Source organism: Crocuta crocuta, unplaced genomic scaffold (assembly GCF_008692635.1).
Source record: "Crocuta crocuta isolate KB4526 unplaced genomic scaffold, BGI_CrCroc_1.0 scaffold343, whole genome shotgun sequence".
Taxonomy (NCBI): Eukaryota; Metazoa; Chordata; class Mammalia; order Carnivora; family Hyaenidae; genus Crocuta; species Crocuta crocuta.
In genome coordinates, this window is record NW_027532679.1 from 4,401,433 (window position 1) to 4,418,268 (window position 16,836).

The window sequence follows — 16,836 nt, forward strand, 5'->3', positions numbered from 1 at the left end:
AAATACAAAAATGAGTAAGCCTCCGAAAGCAAAGCAGGATTTTTTAAAATAGTTTATTGTCAAGTTGGTTTCCATATAACACCCAGTGCTCATCCCCACAAGTGCCCTCCTCCATGCCCATCACCCCCCTTTCCCTCCCCCCACCCCATCTGCCCTCAGTTTGTTCTTGGCATTCAAGAGTCTCTTATGGTTTGCCTCCCTCCCTCTCCCCCTTTATTTCCCCGCTTCTTCTCCCCAACAGTCCTCCGTTAAGTTCCTCCTAATCCTCCTATACGTGCAAAGATATGGTATTTGTCCTGCTCTGCCTGACTTACTCCGCTCAGCATAACACCTTCAAGTTCCATCCATGTTGCTACACATGGCCAGATTTCATTCTTTCTCATTGCCATGGAGTATTCCGTTGTATAGATAAACCGCATCTTGATCCATTCGTCCGTTGATGGACATTTAGGCTCTTTCCATGTTTTGGCTATTGTTGAGAGTGCTGCTATGAACGTTGGGGGACATGTGCCCCTATGCATCAGCACTCCTGTATCCCTTGGGTAAATTCCTAGGAGTGCTATTGCTGGGTCATAGGGGAGTTCTATTGTTAAATTTTTGAGGAATTGCCGCACTGTTTGCCGGAGGGGCTGCACCAGTTTACATTCCCATCAACAGTGAAGGAGTGTGCCCGTTTCTCCACATCCTTGCCAGCATCTAGAGTCCTCTGATTTGCTCATTTTAACCACTCTGACTGGCATGAGGTGGTATCTCAGTGTGGTTTTGATTTGTATTTCCCTGATGAGGGGGGATGCTGAGCATCATTTCATGTGTCTGTTGGCCATCTGGATGTCCTCTTTGGAGAAGTGTCTGTTCATATCTTCTGCCCCTCTCTTCAATGGATTATTTGTTTTTTGGGTGTGGAGCTTGGTGAGTTCCTTATAGATTTTGGATACTAGTCCTTTAATATGTCATTACAACTATCTTTTTCCATACCGTCGGTTGCCTATTAGTTTTATGGATTGTTTCCTTTGCCGGGCAGAAGCTTTTAATCTTGATGAGGTCCCAATAGTTCAGTTTTGCTCTTGATTCCCTTGCCTTTGGGGATGTGTCAAGTAAGAAATTGCTGCGGTTGGGGTCAAGGAGGTTGTTTCCTGCTTTCTTCTCTAGGATTTTGACGGTTTCCTGTCTCACGTTCAGGTCCTTTACCCATTTTGAGTTTATTTTTGTTATGGTGTGAGAAAATGACCCAGTTTCATTCTTCTGCATGTTGCTGTCCAGTTCTCCCAGCACCATCTGTTAAAGAGGCTGTCTTTTTTCCATTGGTTACTCTTTCCTGCTTTGTCAAAATTAGTTGGCCGTACATTTGTGGGTCCAGTTCTGAGTTCTCTATTCTATTCCATTGGTCTAGGTGTCTGTTTTTGTGCCAATACCATACTGTCTTGATGATGACAGCTTTGTAGTAGAGGCTAAAGTCTGGGATGGTGATGCCTCCCGTTTTGGTTTTCTCCTTCAATATTACTTTGGCTATTTGGGGTCTTTTGTGGTTCCATACAAATTTTAGGATAGTTTGTTCTAGCTTTGAGAAGAATGTTGGTGCAATTTTGATTAGTATTGCATTGAATGTGTAGATTGCTTTGGGTAGTAATGACATTTTAACTGTATTTATTCTTCCAATCCATGAGCATGGAATGTTTTTCCATTTCTTTGTGTCTTCTTCAATTTCCTTCATAAGTTTTCTATAGTTTTCATCATACAGATCTCTTCTATCTTTGGTTAGGTTTATTCCTAGATATTTTATGGTTTATTTTGTGCAATTGTGAATGGTATAAATTTCTTGATTTCTCTTTCTGTTGCCTAATTGTATAAAAATGCAACCAACTTCTCTATGTTGATTTTGTATCCTTTAACTTTGCTGAATTCATAGATCAGCTCTAGTAGGCTTCTGGTAGAGTCTGTCAGGTTTTCTATGTAGAGTATCATGTCGTCTGCAAAGCAGGATTTTTAAAAAACATTTTCTGCCGTTAGGTGGTGCCCAAACCAAAGTTTATTAGGCAGTATGCTAAATTTAGCAATTCTGGGAGAACATTGTTCTTGTCAGCTTACTGAGATCACATGTTTGTGTGATTAATACATTCGTAGAGTATTAGACTTTTACTTTGTCTTCTGCATCTCATAACTTATTGAACATACTTATTTCTCAATCTCCATGTATGTGGCGCACACAACAGAACCAGGAGATGACTTAATCCACATACATATGCTGATGAAACAGCAAGTTAGTTTTATGACAGAGACGTTCCAAACTTTGAAGCGATTGATTCTTGATAAGATATATGTAATCTAAAAACTGCAGAACATCATGAAACCTTTGATTCAGAGAGAGCTGTCTGAGATCTAGTAGTCTCTTAGATCCTTTATGAAGATTAGTTATTGGACTAATGATACATACAGGAGTTACTTCGTTTTAATAGCAAAGAATAGTTAAACAGGTCATTACGGTGAGCAACTGAGATGTTCTTTATTCACAGAAAGTAAAATGATTGTCAGTTTTGTGGAGGAGGTGGAGCTCTGCAGGGAGAAGGACTGGGAAAGAATGATAATGCAAAAAAAAAGAAAAGAAAAGAAAATGCAAATTACTTAGTTGATAGCTTGGTTTCTACATGACAGTTGGTTGCCAAGAATAATCATAAAATGTGAATAGTGAATAAACTGGTTGAGGATTTTTCTCATTCCAAGTAATGAACAGAACTTTCAATGGAAAATTGTTACAGTTTCTCCTAAGGTATTTATACATCAAACTATTCTTACTAACTAGAATAGCATCTCAAGAGGTGTCTATAGAGATTAAACACTTAAGTATTTATGTAAGGTTATAGTAGTCTTTGGAATTGCTTTGGAGAGGCTGTGTCAGTTTTGATGGGAATGCTAAATATTCAGAGCTTAAGAAGAAAATCCTTAAGGATGAGCTTGACAGATTTATCAAAGACTTATGAGAAATTAATGCATGATAAGAACTAGAAGAGAAATATCAGACATCCTGTGGGGTTAAAAAAGGCTATCAATTACCTAATGTCAATGAGGTTCCACGTAGAATATAAAATCTTAGAAATCTCTAACACTAAAGATTTTTTTTAAAACTCTAGAAGTAAGCAAGCACTTCTTAAATGCTGCTAAAAAGTGATTTCCTGATACAGTGTTACTTATTGAAACCTGATTTCCTTGTGAAAACCTTTAAAAGTTCAACCGAGGGTTTGTAAGACCATTTATAAGCAGTGGCAACATAATCATAAAAATATAAAAGCCAGATTGCTTAAGCATTAGTGATATTTCTATTAGTCAATATGTTAGATATGTATGTGTGTAATCTGTGACACAAGAGGCCAAACTCTCGTTTGGAACATACAGATTATTAAAATGAAGTAAACCATTTTAATTGAATACAAATCCCTCTTAATCCAATTATTAGCTATTAATTCCCTGGAGCACTTTTGATTGCTATCACTTCTTGTTGCATAATATGTAGGAACAGTTATGGTTTCCCAAATGAGACCTTAGAAAAAAAGGCAAGAGATTTGTCAGGATTGACACTTGGCTAGAATCCCTCCTTACTAACAGTGGGACCTTACACAAGTCTCTCTAACCCTTTGAACTTTTCTTTCCTCTTCAAAAAAGAACTAATAATAACACTTCTCTCTCCCAAAGGCTGTTGCAAAGATCACATGAGACAATTCATCTGGAAATACTTTGAAGCAACGAAAGCTTTGTGAATGTTAGATGTTATTAAAAGTGGTTCCGAGGGTGTGGCTATGATTGAGCTATATCATTCTTGAAATTATAATTAGAGTGTAGTGTTAAAAGGAAAGCTTTCTGTAATTACGTACATGTTTTACAAATATTACCTTGGCTTTCTGAGAGTTCTAAACAGCCAAAGAAAGTAAAATGAAGATGTGCTTCTTACGATCTAGGTGTTTTGTAAGTATGCTTTTAGTAATGGTCTGGACTGGAAGGCCTGCCGACTCCACTACTAACCATCCAAAGTACATATGTTTAAGACTTTAGCAGCATTATAATACATCTTTGTATAGTGGGATATTAACATTATTTTAATCTTTTAACTTTGGAGATGCTGTTCCCAGACAGACGTTAGCTAATTTTGCTATGCATGTAAAAAATAAAAAATTACTCCAAAGCAATGAGAATTTTTTCTTTATATATATATATATATTTGTGTGTGTGTGTGTGTGTGTGTGTGTGTGTGTGTGTGTTTTGTTGTAAAGATATACTCAGGTAGATACTAATTTTTCCCCGGTAGGCTTGGCAGAATAAACTGCCTATGCAGGAAACAGGCAGTCAACATTTAACGTACATTTGTTAGTCCTCCGTGTCTCAGGCATTGTTCTTCAGAGGTAAACACAAGAAGATTCTCTTCCCTCACAGAATTTATGTTTGAGTAAAGGAAACAATAAAGAAAAAAAGCAACATGATAATTTTTGAAGACTAAGAAGTGCTTTGAAAACGTAGTATGATAGAAGGTGGAATTGAAGGGTGGTGATTTGCAAGGGCATAGGCCAGAGTGGGAAGACCTGAGTAAGAGGCATCACTCAGAATATTATGGAGAAGAGCAGTGGCGGCAGAGCTAAGGAGCATGTGCAAGACCTTAAGGCAAGAAGAAGATAGGGAGGTTCTGGGATTGGTGGGAGGTAAGTGGTCGCTGGTGGGAGATGAGGATGGAGACACAGGCAGAGCCTATGGGATAGGATTTTGCAGGTCACAGTAAGTAACCTGGTGAGTTCTAAGTGAAATGGGGAGAGCCAGTGGAGGATTTTAAGTAGGGGAATGACAATTTTTTTTAATAGCCTTACTGAGACAAAATTTACACACTCTAAAATTCACCCATTTGAAGTGTGCAATTCAATGGTTTTAATATGTTTACAGATTTGTTCAGCCATCACCATGATCTAATTTTAGAACCTTATTTGTTTTTAAGAAGATCATACTGGCTCTTGTGTGGAGAATGGATTATAGAGGATCGAAAGTAGAAAGGACGAGATCAGTCAGGAGGTTACTGTTATTATTCCAGATGGGAGGTTTTAAAAGTGACCAAGGGAAAGTTTGCATTCCTTCACTCCTTCACTGCATCACTTCTGAACTACCTATCGGGGCTTCTGGGTGGCTCATTTGGTTAAGCGTCCAACTCTTGGTTTTGGCTCAGGTCACGAACAATTCGTGATTCAAGCCCCACATCGGGCTCTGCCCTGATAGCACGGAGCCTGCTTGGGATTCTCTCTCTCCCTCTCTCTCTACCCCTCCCCTGCTCACTCTCTATCTCAAAATAAATAAAAACTAAAAAAAAAAAAATTAAATGCTTGAATTACCTACTGAGCCCCTGTGATGTGCTAGGTACTATCTGAGGTGCCAGATCTTTAGTGGTAAGTAAGGCTGATGTGATCCCTGCCCTCCGGAGCCAGCAGCTGTAGGACTGGGCATGGCAAACTCAGCCCTCTGGGCTTCACCACTTGCCAAGGTATTTAATTTGAAAAATAGAGAACTCAACATATGAACCCTTCTCCTTCCACCTACACCCACAGTGGAAAAGCCCTCAGGGATTCCAGCCGACCTTGCTGTCCAGAGGCTGGACACGTGGTGAAGTTTCCAGCATGAGCATGCATGGCCATGACAGTGTGGAGGGGAGCAATTAGGGAGAAAGATCAAAGACCCCTCTTCTTTTCTCTGGGGGGTGTTGTAGTAGTGTAGAACATCCTTCTAGCTATTTCATACACAGGCAACAGAAAAAGTTATTTAAGCAGTATTTTGCCTTTGTGCTCAATATAATCACTTCCTCCCCAAAGTCTAACGGGGCTACAATGTGTGCCCTAAATCTGTGGCTGAATTCTGCTGCCAGATGTTTCCTCAACTCTCAATCCCAGGAACACCTTCCTCCAGTATTCCTGGGGCTTATCTCATGCAAAGTGATTCAAGGGTGTTGTGTTACAATCAGATCTTTCATAGCATGCACTGCTACAAAAGCTTTGAAATTTTAGTCAAAGCAAAAACAAAATGATAAACTAAGCTTGAACTTCTACTGAGAATAAAATAATGACGGGACACTTAAGCACTTTTGTTGATATTACTCAGTTTTAAGAAGACATAATTTTTTTAAAAAATCTGTGAATATTCTTTATTTACTCCTAAATAGCTCTTTGCTAAAAGAAGAATGAGCGTGCATTATTGTTTTGGTGGACTTGGTGGATCTGTTTAGTTAATGTTAGTCCTAATGGTTTGAAAGACCTTCTCTTTTCATTTTTAAAGAGTATTTTTATTTACTTAAGAAATACAAATACTTTTAAAAAGTTACATGTGATCTCATCATCTAGGGATAACCATGGTTGACATTGTGATGTACTTACTTCCAGGCTTTTCTGTGTGTCCACGTGTACTGATGGAATATCTCTGTAAGAATGGTCAGACATGTCTCAGTGGCTCTTTGTGCTTGAATGAATTAGCCAGAGTGGTTATTTTAGACCCATGTAATTGAAAGCTTCTAGAAACAGAGATCATATTTCTATTACTTTTGTATTCTTTGCAAGTACACAGTAAGCTTCTGAACTTGGTAGATATGTGACAAATAAGAGTTAAGCTAATAAATGTGTAAATAAACAAGCCATACTTACTCAATGTCATTATTTTTAACATTTGGTTCTTTAAATGCTTCCAACTGTAACAAGACTCATGACAAAATATAATACATGTATTTATTTCCCTTTTCATTTTGCTTCCCTGCAGAAGAATCAATTCCTGTATTGATTTTCTCCATCCACCTTAATAGGAGGATATAGTAAATAAAGAAAACATTTTTATGAGAGCTTCTTGTAAAGAAGAAATTTGTAAGTTCTGGTTACTGATATGACGATGTTGGATGAGTGAACTACTATAGTTTTAGGTCTCCATAATATACGAGAGATATTTTCATCCATCTCTTAGATAACATTTTGCCTTTAGTGTAGTAGTAAATTGATGTGGTTTACAAATGCCTTCACCAGACAAAATAGAAGTGCACAGCACCATATCTAATGCCATAATTATTTCTCATACATTGATATTCTCAGGGCATTCTGGGAGCTCAAGACTAGATGATTGCCCATTCTGATTAATAGGACACTAATAGGTATTATACTGATGCCACTGAACAGCAAATCATTGAAAGCAAAATGCTGCTATTTGCCTGCTGCCATTCAGCTCACTGAGTAACTAACTAAGCATCTATACTTCCAGCCCCACGGTGAGGTGCGGTCTATGTTCATCAGAGCCCACATGTTGAGGAAGTCCTTCCAGGGCCACTGATCTATGATATTTCTTGAATAGGGCCCAAGACGGACCCATATTATTGTGGCTGCATCAGGCAGCTTCAGCATACGTGAAAAGATAGTTCCATCCCTTAGGTGATCCAGGTCAGGGATGATCCTTTCGTTTAAGTGATTAGAGGAACTCAAACAAGTCGTGTTTTGGAGTCAGGCTGGGAGCTCACACAATACTGAAAGCACCACTTGGGGGCAGCCAAAGCAGGGTATGTCCCCCCACCCCCACCCCAAACCTGCACTTGTAAGTCAACAGGCCTGGGTCAGACAGCCAGTCCCACAACTTCGGGACGATTGAGGATTAGAAATGTAACCTCCTTGCATTTGTTTTCTATTGCGCATCACAAATTACCACAAGCCTAGTGGTTTAAAACAGCATGTGTTTATTATGTCAACGATTTTCACAGCGAGGAGTCTGAGCACAGCTTAATTGGATCCTCTGTTCAGGGTCTCACAAGACTGCATGGAGGTATGGACCAGTCTGGTTTTCATCTAGAAGTTTGCCTGGGGAAGAATTTGCTCATTCAGGTTGTCGGCAGAATTCACTTCCTTGAGGCTGTGCGGCTGATTATATGACTGAAGTCCCCCTTCTTTTTAGTGGCTGTCAGTTGCCCTCACGTTCTAGAGGCTTCCCATAATTCCTTCCCACATTACTTCTCCAATATGGCTGCTTATCTCATCCAAGTCTCAAGGTGGGGGGGTGGAGGAGAGCGAGTCTCTGACTCCAGTCTGCTAGTCTTACATAGTATAGTAATCATGGGAGTGACATCCTATCACATTTACCATATTCTGTTAGAATCAAGTGACAAATCCCTCCCACACTTAGGAGAGGGGATTACAAAAAGGTGTGAACACCAGGAGGTAGAATCATTGAGGGTTAGTTTATGGTTTCTTTCTCACAATCCCTGAATCTAATCTGTAAAATTGGTATGAAAATACTTACTTCACAAGGTGATTAGATTCAAAATGAATACCACTTACCAAGTGTTTGCATGGTGCCTGGCACATAGTAAGGATTCAGTAAATTTTCAGTGATGATGATGGTCATAATCATTGGTGATAACTTCTTTCAACTTCCTAAATCATGCGACCCCTGTAAGAATTCCTTAGGGTACAGAAAATTTCAAGTTTTGAACTTGAGTCTTTCAAAGGGTAGCATCAAACCAGTTCTCTTTGTGATATGGGGAAGAATGCAAAAACAATGATTATCTAAGGTGGGACATAATTAAGGAATAATATCCAATTTGACTTTTAAATAAATTGTAAGATATATTTTATTTCTCTGGTAGTTTGCTAAGGCACATTATTCCATATTACAGAGGTGCTCTAATTACTCTAAATCACTTTACTCTTTCCCTATTGATGATCACTTAGTTTGAATTATTTAGTATTATTGCCAGCAAAGCTGCAGTACATGTATTCTGTGCACTTGTGTGTTGCTATAGGAAAAAGTTATTCAACCATTTATTGAGAACCTATTATGTATCAAACATTATATTAAGTTCTGGGTGGATAAGATAGATATGGTCCCTTCCTTCATGAACCTTACAGTCCATTAAACATTATAGGCATTAAATAACTCCAATATAGGGTATATATTATAAGAAGAACTAATATAATAAGGAGGGTGAGGCGAGGTCAGATCCAAAGATAGGAAGGTAGTCAAGTTCTGGGGACCAAGGAGAACAACAGGTGGGCCACCTCTAAAAAAGAAGGAAAAATCATATGATCCTGGGAATAAGAACTTTAACAATGTGGGAGCTACATTCCTGGTATCATTGAGGTACTCTTAAAAAAAAAAAAACACGTGTGTAAATCTTAGATGACTAACTCAGAAATATACTTATCTTAAATTTCTTTTAAGAGCTCCTATTCTTCTGAGTAGTAACAACTTAATCTTGGCCAATTTGAAGTTTCCTGCCCTTTCCCCAGTGTTGTCTAAGTGATGTGATGTTAATGTTATGCCAAGACATTGGGGACATGGGATTGAGATGGGGAGGATATCGGGTCTTTGGTTGTGACTTAGCCATGCTGATGTCTCCTAAGGTCTCCAAAACCTGTGCTGGACCTTTGTCACTGGTCCATCTAGGTCTCCATTACATCATCCCTTGTTCCAAGTCGGGTCTAAAGGATGCACCTTGTTGTATCTGTACTTGGACTGAACAAACAGAGTAACTGTGGTTCCCTCCGCCCTGAGACACTCACTGTAGTGTTAAAACCTGTGCTACCTCATAGCCATCCTCTGCAGCATCAGGTCACTCTTCCATCTTCTCAGAAGGTAAAGGTGAGCTAAAGGAAGATGTTAGGAAGTTGTCTAGGTTTTCTACCCTGGCACATGTGAAACCATTTCTTCTCTGAGATCTTGGACCTCTTGTGGGCCCTGCCTGAGAAGAGAGTCGTGCATTCGCTGTGCTCTATGATCTCACAAACCTTCATGGAGTTCTTTCATGTTCTCCTCTCGGGCTCATTTTCCTTCATACACTCCTTTTTCTTCAGTTCTGGAACAACTTAATCTGGTTGGGGTGCAGTGGGACAGGAAGCTTTTGATCAGACTCGTCACTTATGTTCCCAAATGTATTGCCTAGCTTTTGAGATTCAAAAACCAAAAGCCAGTTACCTTGTTTTCTTCCCTTCTCTTCTCTTCTCTTCTCTCTTCTCTCCTCTCCTCTCCTCTCCTCTCCTCTCCTCTCCTCTCCTCTCCTCTCCTCTCCTCTCCTCTCCTCTTCTCTTCTCTTCTCTTCTCTTCTCTTCTCTTCTCTTCTCTTCTCTTCTCTTCTCTTCTCTTCTCTGAGTTATCTATTCCCTGAGGAAGTGAATGACTGAGGAGTGGAGCAGGGGGTGCAAAGAAATGCAAAGGAAAACACTGTTTAATAGTTCAAAACTATTAATCTACCACAAACAGCATGTTGCACCTGGAAGTTATGCAATAAATATAGATGTATTTAAATCTGTTAAAGTAGCACTTTTAGGAGAGGCTTTCTTGATGTTTCCAAATCAGGCTGTTAGATGTTTTCCTGGAACATGATTTATGATTGGCAATCTCTGATAAGCAAAGTTTGCTTTGCAGAAGTTTGCTCTGTACTCACTTTCCTTGGATGCACCCATGCCATAAAGCAAGAATTACTTAAGCTTAAAATTAGTCTTAGGTACATGAATATTCATAGCAATATTCAGAATAGTCGATAAACAGAAACAACCCAAATGTCCCTCAACTAATGAATGGATAAATAAAATGTGGCATATGGACAAAATGGAATATTGTTCATCAGTAAAAAGAATGAAGTACTGATATATACTATCACTTGTTTGAGCCTCAAAAACATTGTGCTGAGAAGGAAGTCACAAAGGGCTGCGTATTGTGTAATTCTATGTATATAAAATGTAGGGAATAGGCAGACCCACAGAGGCAGAGAGTAGACAGTGGCTGCCTAGGGCTGCGGGGAGGAGAGGGATGGTGGGATTGAAGGCTGATGGCGAAGGAGTGCTGGGTTTCCTTTTGGACTATTGAAAATATTCCAAAATAGATTGTGGTGATGAATGCACAGCTTTGTGAATATATTAAAAGCCATTGAATTATATGCTTTAAATGGTTAATTGCATAATATGTGAATTATACTCATTATAGCTGTTTAAAAAAACTTGACATTCAAATTCTAGTAGCTAATGATGGCTTTGGTCTACAGAGTTAAAAAGTGAATCCAAAAATGAAAGTCTGTTTGTATATATTCAAATAACTTTGTTATTATTTGAAAGTGAAATTCTTCCCTTTTTACTCTAGGGCCAAATGTAAACATACAAATTGCTTATTTGTATACACACTTGTCTTTTGAGATTTGGTACTCAATAGTTCTCTTACCCAGTGAAGTTTTAAAATTTACAGAATTGAAGTTACTCAGATTTAATTTTCTAAATGCGTTTGTGTAAAGAAGAGACACATGGCAAAATCAGAAATCGTTGGAAATATAGGGTGAATTTTTCTGAAAAGTGACATGACATTTACAGTTTTTACGTGATGATTTGGTTAAATTCATTTGTTGTTTTTTTTTTTTTCTTCTGCTACTTCTTCTCTTACTATCCATTCTTCTTCTGGTAGAAAGAATTGGCTGTCTAAGTCCAAATGGCTGGGTTGAGAGTCAGTGACAATAAAAAACTCTGTTGCTGGACCAGCCAAGTATGTTCTGAATTCTGGCCTCTTCAAATCAGTAGTGTTTTTGCATGACTAAGAATGCACAATTTGTTCCAAAACATTACCCAGGAAATCAGGCTGGTCTGTGCCTGGATAGCCATTCTGAGCTTGGTCCTCCTGGTCTGTGAAGAAGGATCTGAATAGAGAAGGCTTGTATAGACTGTAGGTTGGATCAACTACAAATGGCCGCCCCAGGGATGCACACACAAAAAAGTGAAGCCAGCCACGCCTTGTTTCCTATGATAGCAGCACATCACATTTAGCGGGTCCTACATCTAAGGACCCAGGGCTTGTAGGTCTGGGAGCATCAATGCATTTGCAAACTTTAGTATTGCCATTAGAACATCATTTCCTCCAAAGCTTACAAGAAGCTGCCTGTCCCTCACAGAGCACCTACAGACAGGGAATGGACTTCAGTTTTAGAATGATGACTGATTTGGAAAATATTTTCACTTTCTGGAGATTTGAGCAGGGCAATCTCTCCTCCCCTAGGCTGTGAAACTGCCCCCCTACCTCCACTGACAAGAATTGCATGAAAGTACCTTTTTAACTTTTAAATACATTTTCAAAAAATACAGAGAAGCTGAAAGAATGATATTTTTTTAAAACCCTCAGATATACCCATTGTTAATAACTTGGTATATTAGTACTTTCCAACAGGAAGAGAAAGTGAACCACAAATATGAACTATATATGTAATTTAGAAATTTCTAGTACCCACCTTAACGCAAGTTAAAAGAAACAGGTGAAATGAATTTTAAGAGTACTTTAACTTAATATGTACAAAAGATCATTTCGACATATAATTAACATAAAAATTATATATATATACATATTTAAAGCTATTTTAAAAAAAATTTTGAGAGAGAGAGCGAGAGAGCACAAATGGGGGAGAGGGGCAAAGGGAGAGAGAGAGACAGAGGGAGAGAGAATCCCAGTCAGGCTCCATGCTCAGTGTGGAGCCCAATACAGAGCTTGATTCCACAATCCTGGGATCATGACCTGAGCCAAAATCAAGAGTTGGATGCTAAACCGACTGAGCCACCTAGGTGTCCCCATAAAAACTATTAATGGGGTATTTTACATTCCTTCATACTATCTTTGAAGCCCAGTGTGTATTTTACGTGTATTGTACATCTTGCCACATTTCAAGTGCTCAATAGCCACATGTGGCCAGTGTGTGTATGTGTGTGTGTGTTGTGAACCTTCACTCAAAATTTGGTTCTGATGGCTGTACCAAAGAAGGGAGCACCCAGGCTTTCTTATCAGCTTGCCCAAATGTGAGTATGGGTCAGGAGGTAAGAGGGAAGGGTGAGGCTTTAAAGCTGTCAATCACAAAATAAATAAATAAACAAACAAATAAATAAATAAAATAAAAAAGACTTGGATACTCTCTGTACATGTATCCTTATTATCTATCTACCTACCTACCTACCTAAAATATATAAGGTATTCCTCCAGATGATGAAAGATACTTAAAAACTACATGTTAAATTAAATAGGGGTGAGAAAGTTGGAAGAGACTAAAAACTTAAGCCTTAGTAAAACAAGGCGGTGTACATATAGCAAAAGTGGACCAGTTTGGGGAAGGACACACAAACATATCTATTTCTGTGAATATAGAACTTGGCACTTGCTATTCCTTTTCCTGGAATGTTCTCTGCCCAGCGACTCCCCCCCCGCCTCCCAGCTATGGAGATTCTCTCTCACACCTTTCAGTTCTCTGTCACACTTGATCTCATCTACCTCATCTGAAGGGTCAAGCTCATTCATGCTACCTAAATTAAATTAAAGCTTCCCTTGCCTGTTCTCTCTTCTCTTATGCTGCTTCATCTTTCTTTGAAGCAGCCACCACTTTGAGGATTTGTTATTTTGTTTGTGGTTTATCTCCCTCAGTGAATCTGGAAGCTCGATAGGGTAGGGGTTCGGGTCGGTTTTGTTCATGTAGATAAGAGGCTGGCGCACAGTAGGGTCTCAGGAAGTGGTTGTGGAGTGAGTGCCTGATGGATTAGGAGAAGGACATGAGGAGGGTTGCTGGCAAAAAGCAGCAAGAAAGGCCCTACTGTTACTGCAATAGTGTCTTCATAAAAGACAAAGTCAGGATTTTTCTTTTTTAAGAAAAACAATTTTGTTTTCAAGTGCCTAAAATAACGTTAGGCTAACTAAGGATTTCTGGAATGCTTTGGGATTGTTTTAATGAATAAACGGAAATTATATCTATTTAGCATTAATTTTTATGTGTAAACGGGTACATTCAAATCATATAAAAGCAGTTCTCTTGAATAATTGAAACATCCTCTTTACCCTGCAAAGCATTTATTGCATGCTTCCCTCAAAGATTCTATTGATGGAAACTAAAACCATGAGGTTTAAATGCAAAATAAGAAAGATTTTTTTCATTTATGTAGGCCTAGAAGTAAATACCTCAGAACAGTGTAGACCCAAGAATCAGATCCAAGAAGGATCCTGGGAAAGTCAATACGATGACCTCTGATAACCTCAGATTTAGAGATGTTTTATTAAAAAGAATATAAGAAGGGAAAGCTTTCATTATAGTAAAATCCAAATTAATAAATGTAGAAAGAATGATGAAAATAGAAAACCACCATCAGGCAAAGCCATTGTTGTAGCAAGTTATCATCAGTGTAGCTAAAATTAGTGGGTAAAAGGATGACAAGAAAGAGAATATTAACATACTCTGAGTATCGCTCTCAGATGTATTAATTCTAAAGGAAAAAAACAGATTTCCTGTGGGGAAACCAGGCAGACATCAGCTAAACCAAGTGATCAAAGTTAACATCACCAGTCCTGAGATACCTTGACGCCGTGCACCTCCTGATGGGATTCACTGAGAACAGGAAGATGTCACTTGTGTGTTGACAAAAATGCAGAACCAAAGTTTAATCATGAGGAAACATTAAGCAAATCCAAATTGAGGGACATTTTACAAAATAACTGATCACTGCTCTTCAAAAATGTCAAGATAACAAATGACTAAGAAAGACCCAGAAACTATCTTCGATTTGAGATGATAACCTGGGGCATGAAATTCAATGCAATGTTCATCCTGGATTAGATCCTGGGCTAAAAAAGGACATTGGTGGGACAATTGGTAAAACTGAGGCCTATGGCTTAGCTAATAGTGTTGTATAGCTTTAATTTCCTGATTTATATACTTGTAGCAAGATTATGGATGATATTAGTATTAGGGGAAGCTTAGCAATAGTTATAAGAGAGCTCTTGTACTAGTTTTGCAATTTTTCTATATCTGAAATGAATTCAAAATTAAAAAACACAAACAAAGATAAGCATATTTACTTGGTAATCTGAACTGAGCATAGGAGTGATGTTAATAGTAATAATACTGTATATTAGTATTAGTATTATTTTATAATACTACATATACCTTGTATATGTAGTATTATATACTACTGTATATTAACCTACTGTTATAGGTTGGACTGTGTCCCTCTCCCAGTTCACACGTTGAAGTTAGAACACCCTTAGAATATCACCTTACTTAGAAATAATGTCATTGCAATTGTACAAAAAACCATAAAATACCTAGAAATAAATCTAACCAAAGATAGAAGAGATCTGTATGATGAAAACTATAGAAAACTTATGAAGGAAATTGAAGAAGACACAAAGCAATGGAAAAACATTCCATTCAGCAACATGCAGAAGAATGAAACTAGATCATTTTCTCACACCATAACAAAAATAAACTCAAAATGGGTAAAGGACCTGAACGTGAGACAGGAAACCATCAAAATCCTAGAGAAGNAGTTGGGGGAGGGGTAGGGAGGTGATGGGCATGGAGGAGGGCACTTGTGGGGATGGGCACTGGGTACTATATGGAAACCAACTTGACAATAAACTATTTTAAAAAATTAAAAAAAAAAAGAAATAGTGTCATTGTAGATGTAATTAAGATGGGGTCATACTAGAGTAGGATGGCTTCTTAATCCAGTGTCCTTAACCAAAAGAGGAAGTTGGGACACAGGCAGGTGCCCAGGGAGAATGCCAGGTGAAGATTAAGGCAGAGATTGGGGTAGTGTGGCAGAAGCCAAGGGTCACCAAAGATGGCCAGCAAACCACCAGGAGCCAGGAGAGAGGCATGGAATGGATTCTCCCTCACAGCCTGCGGAAGAAACCAACCTTGATGACAGCTTGATCTTGGACTTCCAGTCTTTAGAACTGTGAAACAATAAATATCTGTTGTTTAAGCCACCTGGTTTGTGGTACATTGTTAATTGGCCCAAGCAAACAAATACGCTGATTAACATGTATTGAGAATTCAATATTCCAGGCTCTATTTTGAGCTCTTCACATACATTATTTCATTTCATCTTCACTCTGCCCTTTGCAGGAAGTGCTATTATTGCTTCCAAGTGGTAGCCTAGAGAACTGATACATACAGTGGCAAGGAACTATGGCTAGTTCATGGCCAAGTAGGTTAAAACCTCTACATGGGGCACCTGGGTGGCTCAGTCAGTTAAGTATCTGACTTCGGCTCAGGTCATGACCTCACTGTTTGTGGGTTCAAGCCCCGCATCAGGCTCTGTGCTGACAGCTAGCTCAGAGCCTGAAATCTATTTCGGATTCTGTATCTCCCTTTCTCTTTGACCCTCCTCTGTTCACGCTGTCTTTCTCTCTCTCAGAAATAAATAAAACATTAAAAAAAAACATCTACAGTGTGACGTGGGCATATTTCTAATGACTGCACATACTTCTTTTTTTTAATTTTTTATTTATTTATTTTAAGAGAGAGAAAGAGAGAGAGTGCACAGGTTGGGAATGGGGAGCCAGAGAGAGGGAGAGACAGAATCCCAAGCAGGCTCCACGCCATCAGTACAGAGCCCGATGTGGGCCTTGCACTCACAAACTGTGAGATCATGACTTGAGCCGAGCTCAAGAATCGATGCTTAACCAACTGTGCCGCTCAGGCATCCCTTGACTGCCCATACTTCTTACCACTCCTGGTTTTCAATCCCAAAATTTCTTATGGGATGCAAAATGGTTACCTTTGATTAGTTTTTCTTTATACCTCATATATAAATTCTGGGGGTGAAAAATAGTAAAGTATACATGCAGATACCACCCGTTTCTCTACAATCACCCCAGCATGAAATCAAATGCCTGCTTATTTGGAAACACTGAACATCCAGTATCTTATGTACTCCCAAGGAAGGAGCATTAGTCATCCAAGGAGAGATTCCATTTTGAAAGTGAGCAAAGAATTTAAGTGAATACTGGAATTAAATTCAGTTACTCAAATCAAGGGGGACTGCATCCTGGGGCAGTGGAGCT

General features: G+C 38.8%; 1 long non-coding RNA gene across 1 annotated transcript; it reads right to left on the reverse strand.

Moving 5' to 3' along the window:
* Window positions 1-7,733: 7,733 nt before the first annotated feature.
* LOC144245339 (uncharacterized) lies at window positions 7,734-9,694 on the reverse strand. The gene is made up of 3 exons (XR_013339230.1): window positions 9,566-9,694; window positions 8,319-8,442; window positions 7,734-7,841 (listed from the first exon to the last, which is right to left on the reverse strand). It is a non-coding gene; the product is annotated as an uncharacterized LOC144245339 (long non-coding RNA).
* Window positions 9,695-16,836: the final 7,142 nt, after the last annotated feature.